At 41.3% G+C, this 25,576-nt stretch overlaps 1 pseudogene; it reads left to right on the top strand.

The window, feature by feature from the left end:
- Window positions 1-25,576, top strand: part of LOC148150161 (uncharacterized) — a 123,640-nt pseudogene that overhangs the window by 49,573 nt on the left and 48,491 nt on the right.

Below are 25,576 nucleotides of genomic sequence, written 5' to 3'. Positions count from 1 at the left end.
CATCTTCCGCAGCTACACTGGCACCAGCCCCCACCTTTACCTCCACTACATCGATGACTGTATCGGCGTTACCTCGTGCTCCCACGAGGAGCTTGAACAGTTCATCCACTTTACTAACACCTTCCACTCCAACCTCAAATTTACCTGGACCGTCTCAGACTCCTCCCTCCCCTTCCTAGACCTCTCCATTTCAATCTCGGACGACCAACTCAACACGGACATTTACTATAAACCGACCGACTCCCACAGCTACCTAGACTACACCTCCTCCCACCCTGCCCCCTGTAAAAACGCCATCCCATATTCCCAATTCCTTCGCCTCCGCCACATCTGCTCCCAGGAGGACCAATTCCAATACCAAACAACCCAGATGGCCTCCTTCTTCAAAGACCGTAATTTCCCCTCAGACGTGGTTGACGATGCTCTCCACCACATCTCCTCCACGTCCCGCTCCTCCACCCTTCAACCCCGCCCCTCCAATCGCTACCAGGATAGAACCCCACTAGTCCTCACCTGCCACCCCACCAACCTCCAGATTCTTCGTATCATCCTTCGTCATTTCCGCCACCTCCAAACAGGCCCCATCACCAAGGATATATTTCCTTCCCCTCCCCTATCAGCGTTCCGAAAAGCTCAACTCCTTCCGCGACTCCCTCGTCAAGACCACACTCCCCACCAACCCAACCTCCACTCCCGAAACCTTCCCCTGCAACCGCAAGAAATGCAAAACTTGCGCCCACACCTCCCCCCTCACTTCCCTCCAAGGCCCCAACGGATCCTTCCATATCCACCACAAATTCACCTGCACCTCCACTCACATAATTTACTGCATCTGCTGCACCCGATGTGGCCTCTGCTACATTGTGGAGACAGGCCGCCTACTTGCAGAACGTTTCAGAGAACACCTCTGGGACACCTGCACCAACCAACTCAACCGCCCCATGGCTGAACACTTTAACTCCCCCTCCCACCCCGCCTAGGACATGCAGGTCCTTGGCCTCCTCCATCGCCAGACCATAGCAACACGATGGTTGGAGGAAGAGCGCCTCTCTTCCGCCTAGGAACCTTCCAACCACAACGGATGAATGCAGATTTCTCCAGCTTCCTCATTTCCCGTTCCCCCATCTTATCTCAGTTCCAACCCTCGGACTCAGCACTGTCTTCTTGACCTGTAATCTTCTTCCCGACCTCTCCGCCCCCACCCCCTCTCCGGCCTATCACCCTCACCTTAACCTCCTTCCACCTATCGCATTCCCAATGCCCCTCCCCCAAGTCTTTCCTCCCTACCTTTTATCTTAGTCAGCTTGGCACACCTTCCTCACTCCTGAACAAGGGCTTATACCCGAAACGTCGATTCTCCTGCTCCTTGGATGCTGCCTGACCTGCTGCACTTTTCCAGCAACACATTTTTCAGCTCTGATCTCCAGCATCTGCAGTACTCACTTTCTCCCAGCTTTGAGATAGTGTGATGGAGAGAAAGAACTATGGATAGGAAAAACTGTCGGAGAAGAGTGTATATCTCAGAGATATGTGTAAATCTGGGAGGATTTCAAACATAACAGGTCAAACATTAATTGGAATCGAGGCAAGATAATATGCAGCCAGCCATTGAGGAAGATTTGGCTGTGAAAGGACTTTATATAGAGCTTGCATTCATTTACACCTGAAAGAATGAGGAAAAATAAAGGTGCCTTTAGCACCAGAAATAAAGAGGTAGAGAGGTCTGTTTAAAAATTATGTGCTACCCATTTACAATGCAAATTTTACAAAATATTTTCACTTAGAGTGTTGGGAGTCTTTGGAAATATCTTCCTGTAATGATACGTAAGGGGTTAATAGATTATCAAGAGTAGGCATGATAATGGATTTGAATTTGCAATCAGAGCAACCATGATTGTATTAAATTACCGGGAAGGCTCGAGGGTCTGAATAGTCTATTCCTGTTTTTCATGCATATATTCCTATGCTTGTAATCGGTAATTCATCAAATGCACATGTGCAAAAGTGAATGGGAGTGAAAAGAACAACTCATCTTAAAGAAAGTAGCTCATATTAAAGCTGTATGGATCATAGCTCTGGTTAAAAGAGCAGTAATGTAAACTCCAAGTGTCTAATCTTGAAAAGAAAGGTGCTTTCTCTGCACCGGTGATTTCTGAAGACACTGAGCTGCTTGCTACAACAAGTTGATCAGCATTTCACGATATCATGATTGAACTAATATCAAAAAATCACCTTTGAGTACATTCATTATCACATTCACTCTGAGCACTCAGCCTTCGTGAGAAGCCTGGGGTTTGAGTTGGCATTTTGCTCAGAACTTTCAAATCCTTGATTGAAAAGAATTAATAATTACATCAGTGTCCACAGTATCAGCATGCACTGTGGACATTTCGCAGCATGTAACATCATGATTCTCTTGCATAACTCCTCTAACAGCCCAAAGCAGTACATCAATGAAAAATAAGTTGATCAACTGATCTTATGCACTTATTCCAGTGGTGTATTTTAAAGGCCTGCATCTCCATTGTGTATATGTTGTCATTTTCTTTCAGGTTGTATTATGCGCCAAATATTATTTGGATTAGCTGCTAAATATTGGCTGAATGAATATTTTCGGTATAGAAATGCTACAATGACTACAGTATGTCAACATTTAAGGGTCCCAATTTATTGTCATCTAAGAGAGTGGACTTTCCTTAGCAAACACAAGGAATACTTGAGAAACTCAGCAGGTCTGAGAGTTTCTGTGGAGGAAGAAACAGCGTTAATGTTTTGAGGCTTGCATGACTCTCTTTCAAAATGCTTCCTTCTTTGGTCACATGTTAATCAATAACAGTAACAGAGAATTGATGGAGCTCCACAGTGTTAGAACTTGGTTTCATTTGTGTTGTGGTGACATTTTCACCAGAGCACAGAAGGACAATAGTCCTTGTGTATATTGTGAAATGTTGCCTAAATGTGCAGATAATATTTGATTATACCAGCTAGATACTGCAGATTTAGGAGAAAGTGAGGACCGCAGATGCTGTAGATCAGAGTCAAAAACTCTGGTGCTGGAAAAGCACAGCCGATCAGGCAGCTTCTGAGAAGCAGAAGAGTTGACATTTCAGGCATAACCTCTTTGTCATTCCTGTTGAAGAGCTTATGCTCGAAATGTCGACTCTCCTGCTCCTCGGATGCTGCCTGACAGGATGTACTTTTCCAGCACCATACTTCTTAAACATTGTGCATTTGCACATATTATCTAGGGAGATAACACAACCCCCAAATTCAGGAGCACTCACTAGTGACTGAAGGTTTTATTAACCCTCAGCAGTTACAGTGCTGGCTGCTGGGAGATGAGGGCTACCGAGAAGACGTGACTGATGACACCAGTAAGGAATCCTCAATCTGATGCCAAGGAGCAATCTAAGTGAACATGCCTCCACAAGGGCCATCACTGAACAGATAATAAGAGTGCTCAAAATGAGATTTCGTTCACATGCTGTCATATACACAAGAGAAAGTCTCCCACACATTTTTGGTGTTCTGTGTTCTCCACCGACTTGGTGATCAAATGGAAGATACCTTTGAAGATGACTGACTTGTTCGTACTAATGAGGAAGAGGAAGACAATGGTCATGACATGAGCAAGAGGTAGCTCGCAGAAAAGAAGAAGCTAGGGCAATAATCAAACAAAACCAAAAGAACCGTGAATGCTGTAAATCAGAAACAAAAGCAGGAATTGCTGGTAAAGCTCAGCAGGTCTGGCAGCATTAGTGCAGAGAAATTAGAGTTAACGTTTCAGGTCGAGTGACCCTTCCTCAGAACTGTAGAATAGTCAAACAAGCCAGACAGGTCTGTAAAAGCCTTATTGCTTACTGAGTCCAGGCCTGATGAGCTACTGGATTATGTTTGCTTTTATGCTTTCTCAGAACCTGGCAGGCCAGGAATCAACTAAGACCTTTTTGTGTTACAGATTATTGATTGAAAATCATTTCATTTTGGTTTATTGCATTTTGTAAAACTTAGTTCATGGGATTCGGGCATTGCTGGCTGAGTCAGCATTTATTCTTCATACCTAATTGCCCTTGAGAAGGTGTTGATAGGTTTCCTTCTTGAAACAATGCAGTCCTTGGAAGTAACGCCACCACAACAGCATGTAACAAATGGAGTTCCAGGATTACAACCCAGTGACAATAAAGGGATAGCGATCTAGCTCTACATCAGAGTGACTTGTGGCTTGTAGGAGAATATGCAGATGGTCGTATTCCATGCATCTATCACCCTTGTCCTTCTAGATGGTAGAGACTATGAGTTTGGAGTGTGCATTCAAATGAACTTTGGTGAGTTATGGCAGCACACTTTGCAGGTCATATCATGGGTGTGAATTATCCCATTTCCACATGACTCTCTTCGATACTTTTGAAAAACACATGTACCTGGGATTTTGATCTGCAAGCTTTGAAGCATACCTTGTTAGGAATGACACAACACCAGATTATAGTCCAACAGGTTTATTTGGAAGCACTAACTTTTGGAGTGCTGCTCCTTCATCAAGTGGAAGGAGCAGTGCTCCGAAAGCTAGTGCTTCCAAATAAACCTGTTGGACTATAACTTGGCGTTGTGTGATTTTTAACTTTGTCCACCCCAGTCCAACACCGGCTCCTCCAAGTCATGTTGGGAATGGAGAGGGAAAGAAAGACTGACTTAAAAGAGAAAGAGATTGAAAGGAAAAGTAAACTTTTCTTTAACTTTTAAATTATACATTTTAAAAGTTACCAACAACAATTAAAATCCTAAGTAATGAGAGTCTGCACTTCTAAAAGTTAATTTCTAGTGAAATCGACTGATTGGATTTAATACTTATCATGTTGTTAAATGTGCACTTTTATTTGAAATTTCAAAAAATGAACTTTCTGATCTACCACGCGAGAATAAGAACTTTATGTCATTTAAAACATTTAAGTGAGGAGTCATCAGCCAGATACCATTTTCATAGATCATAGAATCCCTACAGTGTGGAAATAGGCCATTTGACCCACAAATCCACACCGACCCTCCAAAGAGTAACCCACCCATACCCATTCCCCTGCCCTATTACTCAACATTTACCCCTGACTAATGCACCTAGCCTACACATCCCTGAACAGTATGGACAATTTGGCATGAACAATTCACCTAACCACATCTTTGGGAGGAAATCGGAGCACCTGGTTATTGATGAAGCTAATGGCAGGATGGCTTATCACAGAATCCATCATTGGATTTCAGTGTTTAAGTATGTATATATGTTTGTTTGAAGTTGATGTAATTTTTATGCATTAACAATAGGGAACCTTGTTAGCTGTCAGCTTGACAACATATTATGAGCTAATATGGCTCATGTCAGCTGACCAATAGTTGGAGTCACTAAGGTACTAATTGGGAGCACCACATTCATAGAACAAGAGATGTTATATTAACTTGGAGATCAATGTAGTACATTGATCATCAAAGAGTTTTTTAAAAAATTGCAAAAAGCTCCAAGCAGAATCCTGCAGCTAGGACTGGCAGTGCAATTAGCAGAAAGACTAGGTGCATCACAATTCCACTATCTTATAATTTCTTTGCAATTTCATGACTTTAATCATGTATCAAAATAGCCAATACTGCCTGTCTAGAAAACACATCAAAATAAAGGATTTAATACTGCTCAAGAACATTGCATATGAACTAACCAGATAAATTTATAAATGAGGAACAAAATGGTGTGTTGTATTCCTCTCCTCTCACTTGCTCCGACAGCCACTCATTATTCTATGTATACCACATGTTTATCAAGAGTTGTACAAATGAAAGTAATTTGTGTTTAGGCATGGAGGTGTTTATTTATTAGCTTATTATTGAATGAATACTATTGTAGGGAGACATTAGATGTATTAAAAACAGGAAGTGCTGGAGGAACTCAGCAGATATGGCAGCACAGAGGAATAGAGTTAATATTTCAAATTCTTCTGAACTGAAGGATGCTGGAAAATGGTGGTCATTATGCTGTTAACAGAGGGAAGGAGGAATGGATGAAGAGCTGGTGTGAGTGCCCAGCAAAGCAGCAAAGAAAGTGGACTAGATTGAAAGAAATACAAGTAACATTCTATATCTAGGTGTTTTTGGGTCCTTGAACAGTGAGAAGGAAAGAGATAAAAAGGAGCTACAGGCCCTGTGATTTAGAGAATATGTCATGAGCAGGTGGCACAGTGACAAGTGATGGAAGAGTGGGCCAGAGTGTGACAGCAGTAACTGTCCTTGTGAATGCTGGTAAGGGAGTAGAAGGCAAGGTCTTATCCTGCTCAAAATGGCAGAAAAGGCAATTTGAATGCAGAGACTGGGGTAGAAAGTGAGGCCAAGGGGAACACTAACATTGTTCTGGGAGGGAGGGGAAGTGGTGAGGGTAGATGCGCAGGAAATATGTACGACATGGTGGACTCATTCCAGTGGAAGGGGGCACCATTGGAACAGATATAACAGAGCTGAAGAAACGGGAAGAATGGATTGGGATCCTTGCAGGAAGCTGGGTGTGAGAACACATAGTCAAAGTAACTATGGGAGCCAGTGGGTTTGTAGTAGTGGATATTGGTGGACAGCCTATCCCCAGAAACAGAAGCAGTGAAGTCAAGGAAAGGAATGGAAAATGCCAAGCAAAAGTGTGTGGATGAAAATTGAAAACAAAATTAATCATTTTTTTGAATTTTGGATGAGAGAAGAAAGCAACACTGATGACCTCATTGATGTGTCAGAGAAAGATATGTTTGGTAGATCACTAATAGAATAAAGAATGATCCACATACCTCACAAAGAGACAGATATAACTGGCACCCATGCAGATACCTTTGACTTTGGAAAAAGTAAAGGTTAAAGGAAAAAACTGTTCAAAGATAGAACAAACTCAAGTCGTCAAAGGAGGGTAGCTTTGCATGTGGAATGTTCATACATCTTTTGACAGAAGAAACAGAGAGATTTCAGACCATGCTTTTGGGGAATGAACTTTTGATGAAGTTGTATTCCATTATTCGGTTTAATTTGAAGCTCTTGGTTGTATCACAACATCAGTGTGAAATTAATCCCAACAAGTAATGTAAACAAAGATAAATGCAATTTGAGTTCAAAATTTGGGATTTATTCAATAGGATGCTCTTTATGTCAGAGATGAATCATGAAAAAGTATAATGAGAGAAATGACACATTGGTATATTTTTAAATTTGTATCTGCATGTCTTATTCACATGTAGAGTTTTTAGCATCCAGCTTGGAATGATTTGAGTCAATCTGTCAGATTGTGTTCATCAAGATTTTCTCTTATGGTCCTCAGATAAGTGTAATGTATTTATATCTATCTAGATCTATTATATATCACTTTTCAAATTTTCAATAAAAATATCATACTTCCATACTGTGTAATAGAAATATGCAAACTGAACATTTCTGTTTTATTTTTGAAAAAAAAAACTCATAAGAAGATTTGACAAAAAGTGATCATTATAAGTCAGTCAGTGAGTCATTACATAAGGCTCCTTCTTGGATGATGGCTGACTGTGCCTGGAGTGAACATCATCTGTTTTGGCTGCAGAGGCTGACAAATGAATAGCATTCCCTTCTCAACCAGTGCAGATGGATGCTAGCCAACTTGAGAGCTTTCTTGCAAACACCTGTCTATCACCAATTTGAGTGTCCTGTTGGTCTTGTGCTGAGATCAAGCTCACCATAGAACCATGGTCTCCAACGTGTAGATTACGTTTGTATGGTCAGTCACAGAGTCTTTGACAGTCAATGTCATTGCTCACCCGCATTCCCTCACCAGCACATTAATCATCACAATGCTGTCCTGATGCCCGGAATCATTCCGTTGATGCCCTGAACATGCTTAACCAGTTTGTTGCATCGTATTTCAGGTTGGTGCCAATGGATTGTCATTGTGGTGGTGATGCAAAAAAATTAATAAGGGATACACTGGGAACTGATGTGTGAAACCAGTACATTATCGTATTTGGAACACTATTAAGCTGTTCAACCCGTCATGTCAATCTGGCCTATCTGCAAGAACAGACAAATCTGTCTCACTCCTCTTACTGTTTTCTGTAAACCTGCAATGTTTTCAATGTCTGTATATCTACAAAGTCCACACAGGACCAAGAAAAATTACAGGTATCTTTTCCAGGCTTGTTTTCAAATTTCAAGCAATGCAAGATGACCACAACCTGTTTAAAACAAATAATGACCAAAGAAGTGATCTCCTGTGGTTTACACTTGAAAGCAATCAGTAATATTCCGAATGTTCCAGAGGGTCCGATCCAGAGACCAACCTGTTCTGTGACCAGCAGTAGAGTGACAGCATGAGTATAATATGTAGCAATAACACCATTTACCTATTATGTCAGCAATGTATATTGATAAGAAATGGGAGATTTGGAATGACACCAAACAGTGATGCCCAGTAAATTCAAAGGCAGTTTCCCCTTGAACACCATGTTTTGGAGGAAGAAAGTTGACAAGCTGAAGGCCATTTGGAAAGCTTAACAGTTTTATTTGAACCACCAGCAAAAATTAAGGCCCACAGTGAAGTATCATTTCACATTTGCTATCTTCTGGCAAAACACAAGAAATTATTCACAGATGATGAAGTAATTACTGAAACAATGACTTTGGCCATTGATGTCACATTCAAAGGCTTTAAGAACAAAGAAAAAATAATAATATTTCCAGAGAACATCACTTGCTAGTTTCTAGAAGTGAGATGAATGGAACCTTTTGAAAAAGATGTCTTTAAGCAGCTACTGTAGGACCTGAAGAACTGTGATTGTTTCTCACTCCAGCTTGTTGAATCCATTGGCATGTTTAACACAGTCCAGCTGATTAGTTTTGTGTGCATAGTTTTTAACATAACAGTGAAAGGGATCTCATCTTTTTTCTCCATAAAGGGATGTGGATGCCTACAATAAGTTCAATAGCTATGTGCTTGAGGATAACATTCCAATTAAGGCATAGGTTTCCATCACAACTGATGGTGCATCAGACATACATTTTGTAAATGTGAGCTTTGTTGATTTCACAGAAATGATCCTGATGTCCCTTCTTCTGTCAAATATGACTGTATAAACCACCAGCAATCAATGGCAAATAAGCAATGGGCTTTTCTTACGTAATGTAAGTCGTTCATAACTTGATTCAAGCAAGAGCCCCTCATCACGACTTGTTTTATTCCTTACTCAATGAAATTGACAGTGTCTATGGTAAGTTAATCCTCAAGAGTTATTGAGTCACAGAATATTACAGCAAGGAAACAGACCCTTCAGTCCAACTCATGCATGCCAACCAGATATTCCAACTTACTCTAGTCCCATTTGTCTGCGCTTGGCCCACATCCCTCTCAACCTTTCCTATTCATATATGCATCCAGATGCCTTTTAAATGTTGTAATTGTACCAGTCTCCACCACTTCTTCTGGCAGCTCACTCCATACATGCACCACTCTTTGAGTGAAAAAGTGGTCCCTCAAGTCCTGTTTGAATTTTTTTCCTCTCACCTTAAACCTATTTCCCTCTAGTTTTAGACTCCCCCACCCCAGGGAAAAGACCTTGTCTATTTACCCTATCCACACCCCTCATGATTTTATGAACCTCTATAATGTTACCCCTCAGCCTCTGGCGCTCCAGGGAAAACAGTTCCAGCCTACTCAGCTTCTCCCTATAACCCCACCCCGGCAACATCCTTGCAGATCTTTTCTGAACCATTTCAAGTTTCACAACAATCTTCCGATAGAAAGAAGACAAGAATTGCACACAATATTCCAAAAGTGGCCTAACCAATGTCGTGTACAGACACAACATGACCTCAAAACAGGAAAGCATACCAAACGTCTTCTTCACTATCCTATCTACCTGCAACTCCACTTTCAAGCAACTATGAACCTGCACTGCAAGGTCTCTTTGTTCAGCAACACTCCCTAGGACCTTAACATTAAGTGTATAAGTCCTGCTCTGATTTGTCTTTCCAAGATGCAGCATGTCACAATTATCTAAATTAAATTCCATCTGCCACTCCTTGGCCCATTGGCCCATTGGCCCACCTGATCACGATCCCATTGTACTCTGAGATAATCTTTTTCACTGTCCACTACATCACCACGTGCAAATGTACTCACCATTCCTCTTATATTTACATTCAATCATTGATATAAATGACAAAGAACAGTGAACCGATCTTTGTAGCCATGACTGATCAAGGCCTCCAGTCTGACAAACAACCCTCCCCCATCAACCTCTGTCACCTACGTTCAAGCCATTTTTGTATCTAAGTAGCTAATTCTCCCGGGATTCCATATGGTCTAACCTTGCTAACCACCTTACCATGCCGAACCTTGTGGAACACCTTGCTGAAATCCACGTGAACAATGTCCATTGCTCTACGTTCAATGATTTTATTTTGAGAGAGGTCTTGTAAAAAAGTTAAAATCTGTCACTTTTCTTAATTCATAGAATGTAATGTGCAGTGAGCTGTCAGACAATGTGTGCCTATTTGATATTCAGTTCCTTACTGACATGATATCAAAACTGAATGAACTATGTACTGTAGGAAATGGGCAGAAACTTAGCTCAGATGATTCGTGCTGTGAATGCATTTGTATTGAAACAGGGTCTGTTATACAAATCCTTCCTGAGACTGGAGATATTACAAGACAAAACCAAGGACAAAGAAAAATGGTTCCACTCAGAAAACCTCTATGCATGCCTCAGGAAGTTAGCAGAGTTATTCAACAGGCAGTTTCAGGGGGTTCAATCACTACATTGGTCTCAAATCCAATGTTTCAAGCAGACACCAGGGAGTTGGCAACTAAATCTAACAGGTGTTTGATTTACAAAGTAGTGGAGTCGATATGGAGATAATTAATCTGCAAATGATACTGAGCTGAAAGTCTGATCAAATGGCAGTGATTTTTAGAAATTCATACACAAAGAAAAGTATACTACTATCATTCTAAAGTTTTTAAGTGAAAACTTACTTTGAAGCCACACAACTTTGTGAGACAGTATTCTCCTAACTGAAGATAATCGTGTCCAAGTATTCTATCCATTTCACAAATGTACTGAATAAGACTAGCAGGTGTAAAGGCAGATTTCAATAAACTGCTGGATAAAATGCTGTCACAAACTTCATACTGTGGCTTAGAGTCATAGAGATGTGCAGCATGGAAACAGATCCTTCGGTCTAACCGTCCATGCCGACCAGACATCCCAACCCAATCCAGTTCCATCTGCCAGCACCCAGCCCATATCCCTCCAAACCCTTCCTATTCATATACCCATCCAGATGCTTTTTAAATGTTCCAACTGTACTAGCCTCCACCACTTCCTCTGGCAGCTCATTCCATACATATACCACCCTCTGTGTGAAAAAGTTGCTCCTTGGATGTCTTTTATATTTTTCCCCTCTCACCCTAAACCTATGCAATTTAGTTCTGGACTCTCCCACCACAGGGAAAATACTTTGTCTATTTATCCTATCCATGCCCCTCATGATTTTATAAACCCCTATAAGGTCTCCCCTCAGCCTCCGAAGCTCTAGGGAAAACAGCCCCAGCCTATACAGCCTCTCCTTATAGCTCAAAGCCTCCAACTCTGGCAACATCCTTGTAAATCTTTTCTGAACCCTTTCAAGCTTCACAACACCCTTCCAATAGGAAGGAGACCAGAATTGCACACAATATTCCAACAGTGGCCTATCCAATGTCCTCTACAGCTGAAGCATGACCTCCCACCTCCTGTACTCAATACTCTGACCAATAAAGGAAAGCATACCAAATGCCTTCTTCATTATCTTATCTACCTGTGACTATACACCTGTGGCTTTAGATTTTTTTTTGCCACTAAAAGCAACTGTTTATTCTATATTTTCTTTTGGGATAGATCCTGGGTTGCTCTTAAGTTTAAAAAGTAATCTTGTGCTTAAAAAGATTGAAGGCTACTGCTATAGGAGATGCAGTTGTCTCCAGAGACAGGTCTTTGATGTTGACAGAGGGTGAAGTCTTTACATCCTGCCCCATAACTTTGGTCTTTTTGAAGCTGATCATTAGTTCAAGCCGCTTGCAAGCTCCCCAGGAGACCTGAAATTACACTGTTTCACATATGAGCTTTTGTGTGGCATTATTAGGAAATACCATTTCACAGGTTCAAACATTACATAGTTCGGTCTTGGTGCACAATCTTGTCAAGCTGAACAGCTTGCCTTCCACTCTGGTATGTGAGTAGACACCCCCAGCTGAGTTAGTGAAAATGTCCAATAACAGCATGGAGAAGGCAATCACAAAAAGGGTTGGCACCAAGATTCAGCTCTGCTCCACCCTGCTGCCAGTCTTGAAAACATCTTGTCACACTCCATTGTAACTGGCAGAATTATGCATGTTCTCACAGAAAGAGGAGATAATGTCCAAGACAGCAGTCTATATATTCCACAGCATTCCACAGCATCTCTGCTATTGAGATCAATGGATTTTGTGACATCTTTAACAATAGCTTATAATGTTCTGCATTGTTCACATCACATCTCCTGTAAATATTGAAACAAAATGCACGATCAATGAAGCTGAAAGTACTGTGATTAAAATGCGTCAGTAGATGCCTTCCTGTTTAACTTCAATATATTTTCAGAATCTGAAGTTCCTATCTCATTTGCTTTCTTGTTGAAACACAGTGATATCTCAAGCAACATTAAGATAGGAAAACTGGAATAAATAATGCAGTTTTTGCTGTTGCAGTATAATTTCTTCTCGAGTTGACAATGAAACTCTCTTCTTTTCAGGCAGTGTCAGAATCAAAAAGTCCCAGTTCAGGTATGGGCAGAAGGAAAGTATTTGTGTTTATATACTATCTTTCCTAAATGAACACAGACAAGTAAAGAGGAGGTTCTTCCTACATTTCCTTTAAAAAGCATTCAAAATTATCTTCCCTGTCTATCACATTGATATGATTTCCCAATCAGTCCTTCCTTTGACTCTCTGAATGTCAGTTTCACATTCTGAAACAAATGAAAATTGCCCAGATCAATGTTATAAATAACCCTCTATAGCCAATTTAGACTTTCATGTCATCAAATTAGTTTGAACACAGCTTGTAAATGCAAAAGATCAGTCTCCACCTCAGCATAACCCACAATATAATATCTATCCCAGCGCATCATCCAATCCAATGTTTTATGAGGTTGTTGACTGAAGTAGGTAACCAATCAGTGATGAAACAGTAATAGAATAGATATAGAAGACATAGAGTCCCTACAATGCGGAAACAGGCTCTTCAGTCCAACACGTCCACAGTGACCCTCTGAAGAGTAACCCACCCAGACCCATTCCCTACCCTATTATCCTATATTTACCCCTGACCAACGCACCTAACTTACACATCCCTGAACACTGTGGGCAAATTAACATGCCCAATTCACCTAACCTGCAAATGTTTGGATTGTGGGAGGAAACTGGAGCACCCGGAGGAAACCCAACGCAGACACGGGAAGTAAGAGCAAACTCCACACAGCCCGAGGTTGGAATCGCACCCGAGTCCCTGGCGTTGTGAAGCAGCAGTGCTAACCACTGAGCCTTCTAAATAGAACTATTGAGTCTAATCTAAATAGAACCAATCTAAAGAGAAATATTGAGCGTGAAGGGTGTAACCTTGAATGAAAGCAAAGTGAACTGAAAGTAAACTTTGTGCCAGCCTAAAATTCATCAAATGTGAACCAATTGAGCAGTGTCAAGTCCTGTGCCAAATCTGTTTAGATTGGAAGGTCCTCAATAAATAGAACTTAGAATTCCTACAGTGTGGAAATAGGTCCTTTGAACTAGCAAGTCCACACCAAGCCTTCAAAGAGTTACCCACCCAGACCCATTCCCTAATTCTCTACATTCTCCTGACTAATGCACCCAACACTACAGGCACTGTAGCATGGCCAATCCATCTAATATGCATATCTTTGGATTGTGGGAGGAAACCCACACAGACACAGGGAGAATGTGCAAACTCTATACAGTCAGTCACCCAAGGCTAGAATTGAACCCAGGTCCCTGGTAGTGTGTGGTGTAGTACTAACCACTGAGCCACTGTGCCACCTTCTCAATAGAACTATTGTGTCCAATCTAAATAGGTTGGGCCTTTTGCTATAGAGCCCTCACAACCTCTTTAAATAACCGCTAGCTTCATTTTAACTTTGATGCAATAGAGGTACTGTGCTCTGGTGGGGATTAAGTTACGTTGTCAGCACACATTAGAAGCACATTGCCTTTCTTGATTCCAACCAATACTATAACTGACCTGAGGCCAAACTTTTTCAGCAGTAATATCTCGCCCAGATAGGCACAAAGCTTATATGGAATACACAAATATATGTATTCATTGATCTTTTGTTTCATATTTTCCGTGGGTTATTTCTGTTATCGTAAGAGACAGTGAGTGCTTATCTAGCGCTATTATCAATTACCTAAAACAAAGACTATATCAGCTAATGCTTTGGCTGCCCTTTGTCAGGTGTCACTAATGTTTGAAAGAACATCAGCTGCTACAATACCTCAAGCTAAAAATGCATCTTTTTTTTCTTAATTCATTTATGGGATGTTGAAGTCATTGGCAAGATGAACATTTGTTGAAAAATGTGGTGCTGAAAAAACACAGCAGGTCAGGCAGCATCTGAGGAGCAGGAGAATCGATGTTTCGGGCATAAGCCCTTCTTCAGGAATGAGGCTGGTGTGCCAAGCGGGCTGAGATAAAAGGTGGGAGGGGGGGGGGGGGAATTTGGGGGAGGGGCGCTGGTTTTATGATAGGTGGAAGGTGATAGGCCGGAGAGGGGGTGATGGCGGAGAGTTCGGGAAGAAGATTGCAGGTCAAGAGGGCGGTGCTGAATCTGAGGGTTGGGACTGAGATAAGGTGAGGGGAGGGGAAATGAGGAAGCTGGAGAAATCTACATTCATCCCGTGTAGTTGGAGGGTTCCTAGGCGGAAGATGAGGCGCTCTTCCTCCAGGCGTCGTGTGGCCAGGGTCTGGCGATGGAGGAGGCCAAGGACCTACATGTCATTGGTGGAGTGGGAGGGGGAGCTAAAGTGTTCAGCCACGGGGCGGTTGGGTTGGTTGGTGCGGGTGTCCCAGAGGTGTTCTCTGAAATTCAGGGAACACCTCTGGGACACCCACACCAACCAACCCAACCGCCCCGTGGCTGAACACTTTAGCTCCCCCTCCCACTCCACCAATGACATGCAGGTCCTTGGCCTCCTCCATCGCCAGACCCTGGCCACACAACGCCTGGAGGAAGAGCGCCTCATCTTCCGCCTAGGAACCCTCCAACTACACGGGATGAATGTAGATTTCTCCAGCTTCGTCATTTCCCATCCCCCCACCTTATCTCAGTCCCAACCCTCGGATTCAGCACCACCCTCTTGACCTGCAATCTTCTTCCCGACCTCTCGCCCCCACCCCCTCTCCGGCCTATCACCCTCACCCTCACCTCCTTCCACCTATCGTATTCCCAGCACCCCTCCCCCAAATTCCCTCCCCCCTGCCTTTTATCTCAGCCCGCTTGGCACACCAGCCTCATTCCTGAAGAAGGGCTTATACCCGAAACGTCGATTCTCCTGCTCCTCAGATGCTGCCTGACCTGCTGCACTTTACCAGCAACACATTTTCAGCTCTGAACTATGAGTGATTCCAGATCACAGTAATGTAGTTGATGTTTAACTAGCAATGATCAATAATTGTCTATAGCAATGCCCACATCCCATGATGGAATATAAAAAGAAATTAAAGGTCTCTTAAGTTGGTTTAGGTCACTTCTGTAGGTTTGGTCAAAGTATGCCTACCCTTGATAACTCTTGTATAAACTTGGAAGAAATGATAGAAAATAAAGACCATAATCCAAATAAACAGTGTTGGTCTAAATTAATTGCAATGAATAATCTATGTCATGTGGGAACACCATGGATTAATTTACATCATCATCAAGAACAGATGGCAAGCAACTCGAAAATAAGCTACTTCTGTTATAATGATCTGAACAAAAGATGACTTGGTGAGGGCACAAGCCACCAAAAAAAAGCTAAACATCTGTTGTATAAAATTTATTAGCATCCCTAAATATAAATATCTAATTAAAAAGAAACACTTTGTGCTGCTGATGTCTTACTGCTAGAAATGTTATATTTTTGCAGGTGTTGTGTGATGTTCTTTAGCTGCTTAAAGAATGACAGGACATACAATTGTCTGAGAAGATTGGATAACCTAAGTACTGCTAGTTTAGTAAATAAAGCACGAAAGAAAAATTACAATATTCGCAAAAATGAAGCAAATGTAGAAGCTCACACAATGTGTTTAAATATAATGAAGATGTGGGAGTTTTTGCTCTTTGTTACGTTAATGGCATGGTAGACAAAGCAAGAAATATTTCTTTAGTTATTTTCACATAATCCACTCATTATTAGAAGATGCTTTTCTAAAGAGTATCAGAGAGAGTTTGGTAACTGGGGTCAAGGATAGATTGATAATTAAATCTTACAGGCAGTTTAGAGATCAGAGCTGGGAGAAATTAGCAATTGTAGCTGAAGCTTTCATTGTGGAGTCTGGCAGCACACTTAATTCCAGTTGAACCTCACGAATGAGCTGATTAAGGAACTCAACTACTAACTAACAGCCACCAAGTTCCTAAACCAATTTGAACTAGTGCAGCAGTAGTAAATTTTAAACAAGGCATCTAGTAGAGTCAGGAGATTTCCCAACCCAGGCAGAGGTAGGATGGATAGTCAGATTTTTATCTGGGGAGGCAATGATCCCTGGGTGTTTGGTTGATTGCCAGTTGAATGAGAATGGAGGCTACTGGTGCAGATGGCAACTGGACAGAAGGACTGGTATTTTATTGAAGATTTTGCACAATTAATTAAAACAGAAGCAGAAACAACTCTCCAGATCTCAGTGTTCACATTACCTCACTCCCACACATTTTCCCTCCTCATTCCCATATCTCTTTATGCTCCACAACCACCTCTTATAAACCTCCAGTGGATGCTGGAGATCAGAGTCAAGAGTATGTTGCTGGAAAAGCACAGCCAGTCAGGCAGCATCCAAGGAGCAGGAGAATCGACATTTCGGGCATAAGCCCTTCATCCGCTGATGGCAGACCTAAGAAGTTGCGTTGACATAAAATTTGAATCTATTGACAATATTACTGTTCTTTCGAAACTGCTCTCAGTATATTGAAATTGCTTCAACTCATCAAGGATACTTTGCTAACACTTTTCAAAACTGCAACCTCACAACCTGGAACGACAAGAGAAGCAAGTCAGATATTCTCCTGACTTGGAAATATGTCATTGTTGTCCCACTGTTGCACTATCAAATTCCTGGAACTCACTTCACAATATCACTCTGGATATACTTACTCACCACCCATGGAGTGCAACAGATCAAGAAGGCAACTCACCATCACCACCTTCTCAATGCACAAGTCAGACCAAATAATAAATTTGAACCAGTGATACCCATACCCTGTGAAAATGTTTTAAAAATTTAATCTCTTGAGAAAAACAATATTTCACGTAAGTACTTAATGAAAACATTCCTATTACGTAAACATGTGAAGCTAACAATGTTGACTTAACATGGATCATGTTAACATTAGTCATGCAGTACAATTCCACCCTAGTTTCAATGGGTTTTGATAATTCATAGAATCATATAGAAAAGAAGCCCTTTGGCTCTTTGAGTCTGTACTACCAAAAATATACTAAATCTACACTAGTGGGCAGCACGGTGGCACAGTGGTTAGCACTGCTGCCTCACAGCGCCAGAGACCCGGGTTCAATTCCCGACTCAGGCGACTGACTGTGTGGAGTTTGCACGTTCTCCCCGTGTCTGCGTGGGTTTCCTCCGGGTGCTCCGGTTTCCTCCCACAATCCAAAAAAAAAAAATGTGCGGGTCAGGTGAATTGGCCATGCTAAATTGCCCGTAGTGTTAGGTTAAAGGGGTAAATGTAGGGGTATGGGTGGGTTGCGCTTCGGCGGGTCGGTGTGGACTTGTTGGGCCGAAGGGCCTGTTTCCACACTGTAAGTAATCTAATCTAATCTAATCTAGTCCCCCTTCCCAGTACTGGGCCCATAGCATTGAATATTAAGACACTCGAAGTGTTCATTCAAAGCTTTTAAAAGTTACGAGGTTACTCACCTCAACTACCCTCCTAGCCAGTGCATTCCAGACTCCTACCAGTCGTAGGCAAAATGATGGTGAATCTCCTCTACACTCCCCACAGTGTAATTATTTCCTTCCTAAAATGCACTGACCACAACTGTGCACAGTATTCCAACTGTGACTTGGGCAAAGTTCTGTACAGCTCCAACATAGCCTCCCTGATCTTATAATGTATGCCTTGACTGATAAAGGCAAGTGTCTAGAATGCCTTCTTCACCACCCTAATGACCTGTCCAGCTGGGATCTGTGAACAAGCGCCATGAGATCATTCTGTTCCTCTGAGCTTCCTATTGTTCTGACACTTATTGATTATTTCCTTGTCTTATTATTTCTTCCAAAGTCCATAACCTCACACTTATAAGGGTTAAACTCTATCTGTCACAAAAGCTTGAGCTCTCTGCTGCTGGAGTGAAATCTTAGACAAGTTGAAAATATCAATAAAAATAATAAATCTATGTCAAGAAAAATTTATGAATTTATAAAAGATACGTCAAATTCAGTGAATTTATTGGAATATCTTTGAGGGTGTAACAGAGTTAATAAATGGCAGTCATGAGTTAACTTAACGTACCTCAATTTTCAGAAAGTCTTTGTGAGCTCCCTCTCACCAGCGGTTTGCAATCACAATAAGAACTCCTGAGTTCAAGGATCAAGCTTAGCATTAGATAATCAGTTGCCTGGAAATGAAGAACAACGCATAAAAGTAATCAAAATGAATTGCAGTTTCCACACTGGTAACAAGATGAGAACAAACCTCATAGGACAAAAGAAAAAAAAATTGACATCTCTTAATTTGCATCAACACTAAGCACCCACCTTCTTGACATAATCATCAAACTTTTCTCTCTGAAAATTCTATCTTACTTCTCTTTTAACTCCTATTTATGACATTAATATGTGCTGCCTGGTGTTTGAATTCTCCATTACAACAATTTGTCTAAATTGCTTTTGCCAATATATATCACAGTCACGAGCACTATGACAGACTGTCACACGCCTCACCCAATGGGTCAACCACACAGGATAGTTTGGTTTTTGATTTAATCCCCTGTTCATCTCCTTGACACTCCCATCTGAGCTGAGTAGAACAATTACATAATGCTTGGGTTAGAAGAATTAAAAATAATGTCCTTGGGAAAGGAAAGAGAATTCAATCAATGATCTTACACTTAAATCATTAGACATAGAAGCAGAAATAGTGCAATATGCCCACTGAGTCTGCTCCCAGTTCAGTGGGATTATGGCTGCTCTCATAATCCTCAACTCCACTTACATTTTCCCCAGCACCCTTGATTCCCTTTCTAATTAGAAATCTATCTCAGCTTTGAAAACATTTAGGCCGAACCTTTGGTCTCTGCAATAAAGAATTCCATTGTGTTGCTGAAAGAAGAAATTCCTCCTTCTGTCTGACTTTAATGGATGATCCCTGACTTATATTATGCCCTCTGCTCCTAAACTCTTCCACAAGGGGAAACAACCTCTCTGCATCCATTCTGTCAAGCCTTCAAAAAATCAACTATGTTTCAATAAGGTCACCTCTAATTCTAAATTCCAATAAACACAGACCCAATCTACTTAATCTCTCCTCATAAGGCAGCCCCTCCATATCTAGAATCAAAGTAGTGAATCTTTTAAGGAATGTTTCCAATACCAGTACATCTTTTATTAGACAAAGTGAACACACAATTTTAAAGTATTGCAACTCTGGTATGATTAATGTCTTGCAAGGATTTAGCAAAACTTCCCTATTTTATACTCCATTCCCTTTGAAATAAAGGCCAACAATCTATTTGTCTTTCCCATTGCCTTTGAACTTGCATACTTTCTCGTGGCTTTGTATGAGGAAACGTGGACTTGCTCTTCATTATGAAGTTGACTTGGATCCTCTGGAGATTAGTAATCATTGTCAGACTGCTGGTCAACTTGAACTTATTTTTCGAAGTAAAATTATGATATTTTCAAAATATCAAGCTGAGAAGTTAAGTTGAAGAACTGATGTGGAAGAGACCATTAAGATTATGAAGCAAAGCAGAGAAGAACTTGTCAATGAGGAAGTGATGCTTAGATCACACCAAACTTGGGTTTTAAAAGCTTGTAGGAATGAAGAAAAATAGATTTTCGATGTTTATCAAGTTATGATAAAGAGCTTTTTCACAAATGACATTCAAACCATAACTTCGAAATGCATGAAAGATATGAAATATGCATGGATAAACATAACAAACACACTCTTAAAGACTGAAGTATTAAAGTTTGGTGTCCAGTTGTCCTGGTTAGCTAAATGGTTAGAATGTGGTTAAGAATAACACAAACAGGGACGTTTAATTCCTATTTTGGCTGTGATAGACTTGAGACCTAAACAAAAACACAAATAACAGTGGATACTGGAAATCTGAAAGAAAAACAGAAATTGCTGGAGAAGCTGAGCAGGTCAGGCAACATCTCTGGAGAGAAAACATAGTTAATGTTTCAGATCCAGTGACCCATCTGCAGAACTGGGTCCACATCAAGGACATGGGCCTGTTTGGCCACATCACAACCATACTTCCCTCGCTCATGAAGTATTGGAATGGGACCTAAACGCAAAACTCTGACTTAGGAGCAAGACCTCAATTTAGCATGACAAACTCGACGAAAGTACAAAGAATCTATTGTTAATTTAGGGTCATAGAGTCATAGAGATGTACAGCATGGAAACAGACCCTTCGGTCCAACCCGTCAATACCAACCAGATATCCCAACCCAATCTAGTACCACCTGCCAGCACCCGGCCCATATCCCCCCAAACCCTTCCTATTCATATGCCCATCCAAATGCCTCTTAAATGTTGCAATTGTATCAGCTTCCATCACTTCCTCTGGCAGCTCATTCCATACACGTACCACTCTCTGTGTGAAATAGTTGCCCCATAGGTCTCTTTTATATATTTCCCCACTCACGCTAAATCTATGCCCTCTAGTTCAGGACTCCCCAACCCCAGGGAAAATACTTTGCCTATTTACCCTATCCATGCCCCTCATAATTTTGTAAGCCTTTATAAGGTCACCCCTCAGCCTCCAACGCTTCAAGGAAAACAGCCCCAGCCTGTTCAGCCTCTCCCTATAGCTCAAATCCTCCAACCCTGGCGACATCCTTGTAAATCTTTTCTGAACCCTTTCAAGTTTCACAACATCTTTCCGATAGGAAGGAGACCAGAATTGCACGCAATATTCCAACAGTGGCGTAACCAATGTCCTGTACAGCCGCAACATGACTTCTCAACTCTTGTACTCAATACTCATGACCAATAAAGGAAAGCATATCAAATGTCTTCTTCACTATCCTATCTACCTGCGACTCCGCTTTCAAGGAGCTATGAACCTGCACTCCAAGGTCTCTTTGTTCAGCAACACTCCCTAGGACCTTACCATTAAGTGCATAAGTCCTGCTAAGATTTGCTTTCCCAAAATGCAGCACCTCGCATTTATCTGAATTAAACTCCATCTGCCATTTCTCAGCCCATTGGCCCATCTGGTCAAGATCCTGTTGTAATCTGAGGTAACCCTCTTCGCTGTCCACTACATCTCCAATTTTGGTGTCATCTGCAAACTTACTAACTGCACCTCTTATGATCGCATCCAAATCATTTATGTAAATTACAAAAAGTAGAGGATCCAGCACTGATCCTTGTGGCACTCCACTGGTCACAGACCTCCAGTCTAAAAATCAACCCTCCACCACCACCCTCTCTCTTCTACCTTTGAGCCAGTTCTGTATCCAAATGGCTAGTTCTTCCTGTATTCTGTGAGATCTAACCTTACTAATCAGTCTCCCATGGGGAACTTTGTTGAACGCCTTACTGAAGTCCATATAGATCACATCTACTGCTCCACCCTCATCAATGTTCTTTGTTACTTCCTCAAAAATCTCAATCAAGTTTGTGAGACATGATTTCCCACGCACAAAGCCATGTTGACTATCCCTAATCAGTCCTTACCTTTCCAAATACATGTACATTCTGTCCCTCAGGATTCCCTCCAACAACTTGCCCACCACTGAGATCAGGCTCACTGGTCTATAGTTCCCTGGCTTGTCCTTACCACCCTTCTTAAAGAGTGGCACCATGTTAACCAACTTCCAGTCTTCCGGCACCTCACCTGTGACAATCGATGATACAAACATCTCAGCATAAGGCCCAGCAATCACTCCTCTAGCTTCCCACAGAGTTCTAGAGTACACCTGATCAGGTCCTGGGGTTTTATCCACCCTCACCCATTTCAAGACATCCAGCCCTTCCTCCTCTGTAATCTGGACATTTTGCAAGATGTCACCATCTATTTCCCCACAGTCTATATCTTCCATATCCTTTTCCACAGTACATACTGATGCAAAATACTCATTTAGTATCTCCCCCATTTTCTGCTGCTCCACACAAAGGCCACCTTGCTGATCTTTGAGGGGCCCTATTCTCTCCTTATTACCCTTTTGTCCTTAACATATTTGTAAAAATTCTTTGTATTCTCCTTATTTCTATTTGCCAAATCTATCTCATGTCCCCTTTTTGCTCTCCTAATTTCCCTCTTAAGTATACTCCCACTTCCTTTATACTCTTCTAAGGATTCACTCAATTTATCCTGTCTATACCTTACAGATGCTTCCTTCTTTTTCTTAACCAAACCCTCAATTTCTTTAGTCATCCAGCATTCCCTATACCTACCAGCCTTTCCTTTCACCCTAACAGGAATATACTTTCTCTGGATTCTCTGGAGTCTTTGAGCATACTGAATCAGAAAATGTTCTTGTACACACTTAACAAATTCCTCTCCATCTAAACCTTTAACACTGTGGCAGTCCCAGTCTATGTTTGGAAATTTAAAATCCCCTACCATCACCACCCTATTATTCTTACAGATAACTGAGACCTCCTTACAAGTTTGTTTCTCAATTTCCCTCTGACTATTAGGGGATGTATAATACCATCCCAATAAGGTTATCATCCCTTTCTTATTTCTCAGTTCCACCCAAATAACTCCCTGGATGTATTTCCAGAATATCCTCCCTCAGCACAGCTGTAATGCTATCCCTTATCAAAAATGCCACTTCCACCCCCTCTCTTGCCTCCCTCTCTATCCTTCCTGTAGCATTTGTATCCTGAAACATTAAGTTGCCAGTCCTGCCCATCCTTGAGCCATGTCTCTGTAATTGCTATGATATCCCAGTCCCATGTTCCTACCAATGTCCTGAGTTCATCTGCCTTCCCTGTTGAGCCCCTTGCATTGAAATAAATGCAGTTTAATTTACTGGTCCTACCTTGTCCCTGCCTTCCCTGACTCTTTTACTCTCTTCTGTTCTCAACTGTACCAGTCTCAGATTGATCGCTTTCCTCACTATCTCCCTGGTCTCACCATCCCCCCCCACCGCTCCCCACCTCTCCCTGCCCGCCCCCCCCCCCACCTCCTCACCTTACTAGTTTAAATCCTCCCGAGCAGCTATAGCAAATTTCCCTGCCAGTATATTAGTCCCCTTTCAATTTAGGTGCAATCTGTCCTTCTTGTACAGGTCACTTCTACCCCAAAAGAGATTCCAATCATCCAAAAATGTGAATCCTTCTCCCATACACCAGCTCCTCAGCCATGCATTCATCTGCTCTATCCTCCTATTCCTGCCCTCACTAGCTCGTAACACCGGGAGTAATCCAGATATTACTACTCTTGAGGATCTCCTTTTTAAATTCCTGCCTAACTCTCTGTAATCTCCCTTCAGAATCATAATCTTTTCCCTTCCTATTTCGTTGGTTCCAATGTGGACAATGTCCTCTTGCTTGCCCCTCTCCCCCGTGAGAACATTCTGCATCCTCTCTGAGACATCTTGATACTGGCACCAGGGATGCAATGCACCATTCTGCTTTTTCACTGCTGGCCACAGAAATGTCTGTCTGTACCTCAGATTAGAGAATCCCCTAACACAATTGATCTCTTGGAACCCGATGTACCCTTTGTTGCATTAGAGCCAGTCTCAATACCAGAAACGTGGTTGTTCATGCTACATTCCCCTGAGAATCCATCACCCCCTACATTTATTAAAGTGCTCAGGAGTGCTGAATGATCTTTAAGTGACTGAATTGAACTTATTTTTGAGAGAATATTTTAGCTGGCCATTCTGAGACACAAGAGCCTTAGAGTGAGTTTTTGAAATATTTTCCAGTGATTTATTCTCTTTGTGATGGAATAATAGTATAGATTCTTCCTATAAATTGTCATTGAATAATAGCAAAAGAGTCTCTCAAATCAAGAAAACACATCATAATTTTACACCAAAAAAAGAGGTCATTCAGCTCATTGTACCTGTACTAGCTAGCTTTTTGGAAGAATGGCCAGTTCTTTTCCCATGTTTTTTCACCATCATCCTGCAATTTTCGTTCGAACATATACCAAATTATCTTTCAGAAGTTGTTACTGAATCTACATTCATCACTGTTTTAAGTACTACATTCCAGTCCACAACTTTGAACAAATCCAGCAGATGTTAATGCAGAATGTGGCACTGAAATACAACCACTGATGCCACAATGTAGTTAAAAGCACTATCCTAAATATGTAATTCTTTCTTTTACTATAGGATACTGTCTGTCCTGCCGAGAATATCCAGGATTTTGTGTGGGATTTTATACTATACCTCACAGACTGATTTTAATTGCCAGTGGGAATCTTCAAGGTAAGGCTTGAGGAAAAACTTAATTCAAACCTTTGGCTTTTCCATTCTAGTTTGCCATAATTGTGTGCCATCAAAATCAGATCCAGTTTGGGGCACTAATGACTTTAGACTTCATTATGTTGGGAATATTTGCCAAAATTTTTTTAAGTTCATGTTGAGAAAATGAATTGTAAAGAATTGATATAAGGATTTTAGAGACTTTAGCAGATTATAAAAGTTCATGAACTCTTGCACAAGAAAGTTGTAGCTTATCTCAAGCATGCACCTTCACTGTGACATTTAATTTAAAATAAGACTATACACATAAAGTAGAAACTGATTCTTTAATATTTGTGAAATGATATCAATGGTATTTAACTAGTTAATTGATGAGCCATTCATTCTCAGCTTGTATGAGGCTGTACAATTTAATCATCTTCATATGAATGATTACAATATTTAGCTTGTCAGTTGTTAATATGTAAAGGAGAACATCAAAAGGACAATCAACCTAAAAACAAGAACAAGCAAAAGATGTTGGTGATGTTGAAATCCTAGAATAAAAACAGACAGTGATAGATAAACTCAGCAGATCTGGCAGCATCTGTGAGGAGAGAAACTGAGTTAATGTTTCTCCACGCAGAAGATGGTGTTTCTTTGCAATTGTCTGCCTCAGAAGG

This window comes from Chiloscyllium plagiosum, unplaced genomic scaffold, assembly GCF_037043375.1.
Source record: "Chiloscyllium plagiosum isolate Xiang-an unplaced genomic scaffold, Cpla_swu_hap1 HiC_scaffold_4, whole genome shotgun sequence".
In the NCBI taxonomy this organism is placed as follows: domain Eukaryota; kingdom Metazoa; phylum Chordata; class Chondrichthyes; order Orectolobiformes; family Hemiscylliidae; genus Chiloscyllium; species Chiloscyllium plagiosum.
This window is presented reverse-complemented; position numbering and strand designations above follow the sequence as displayed.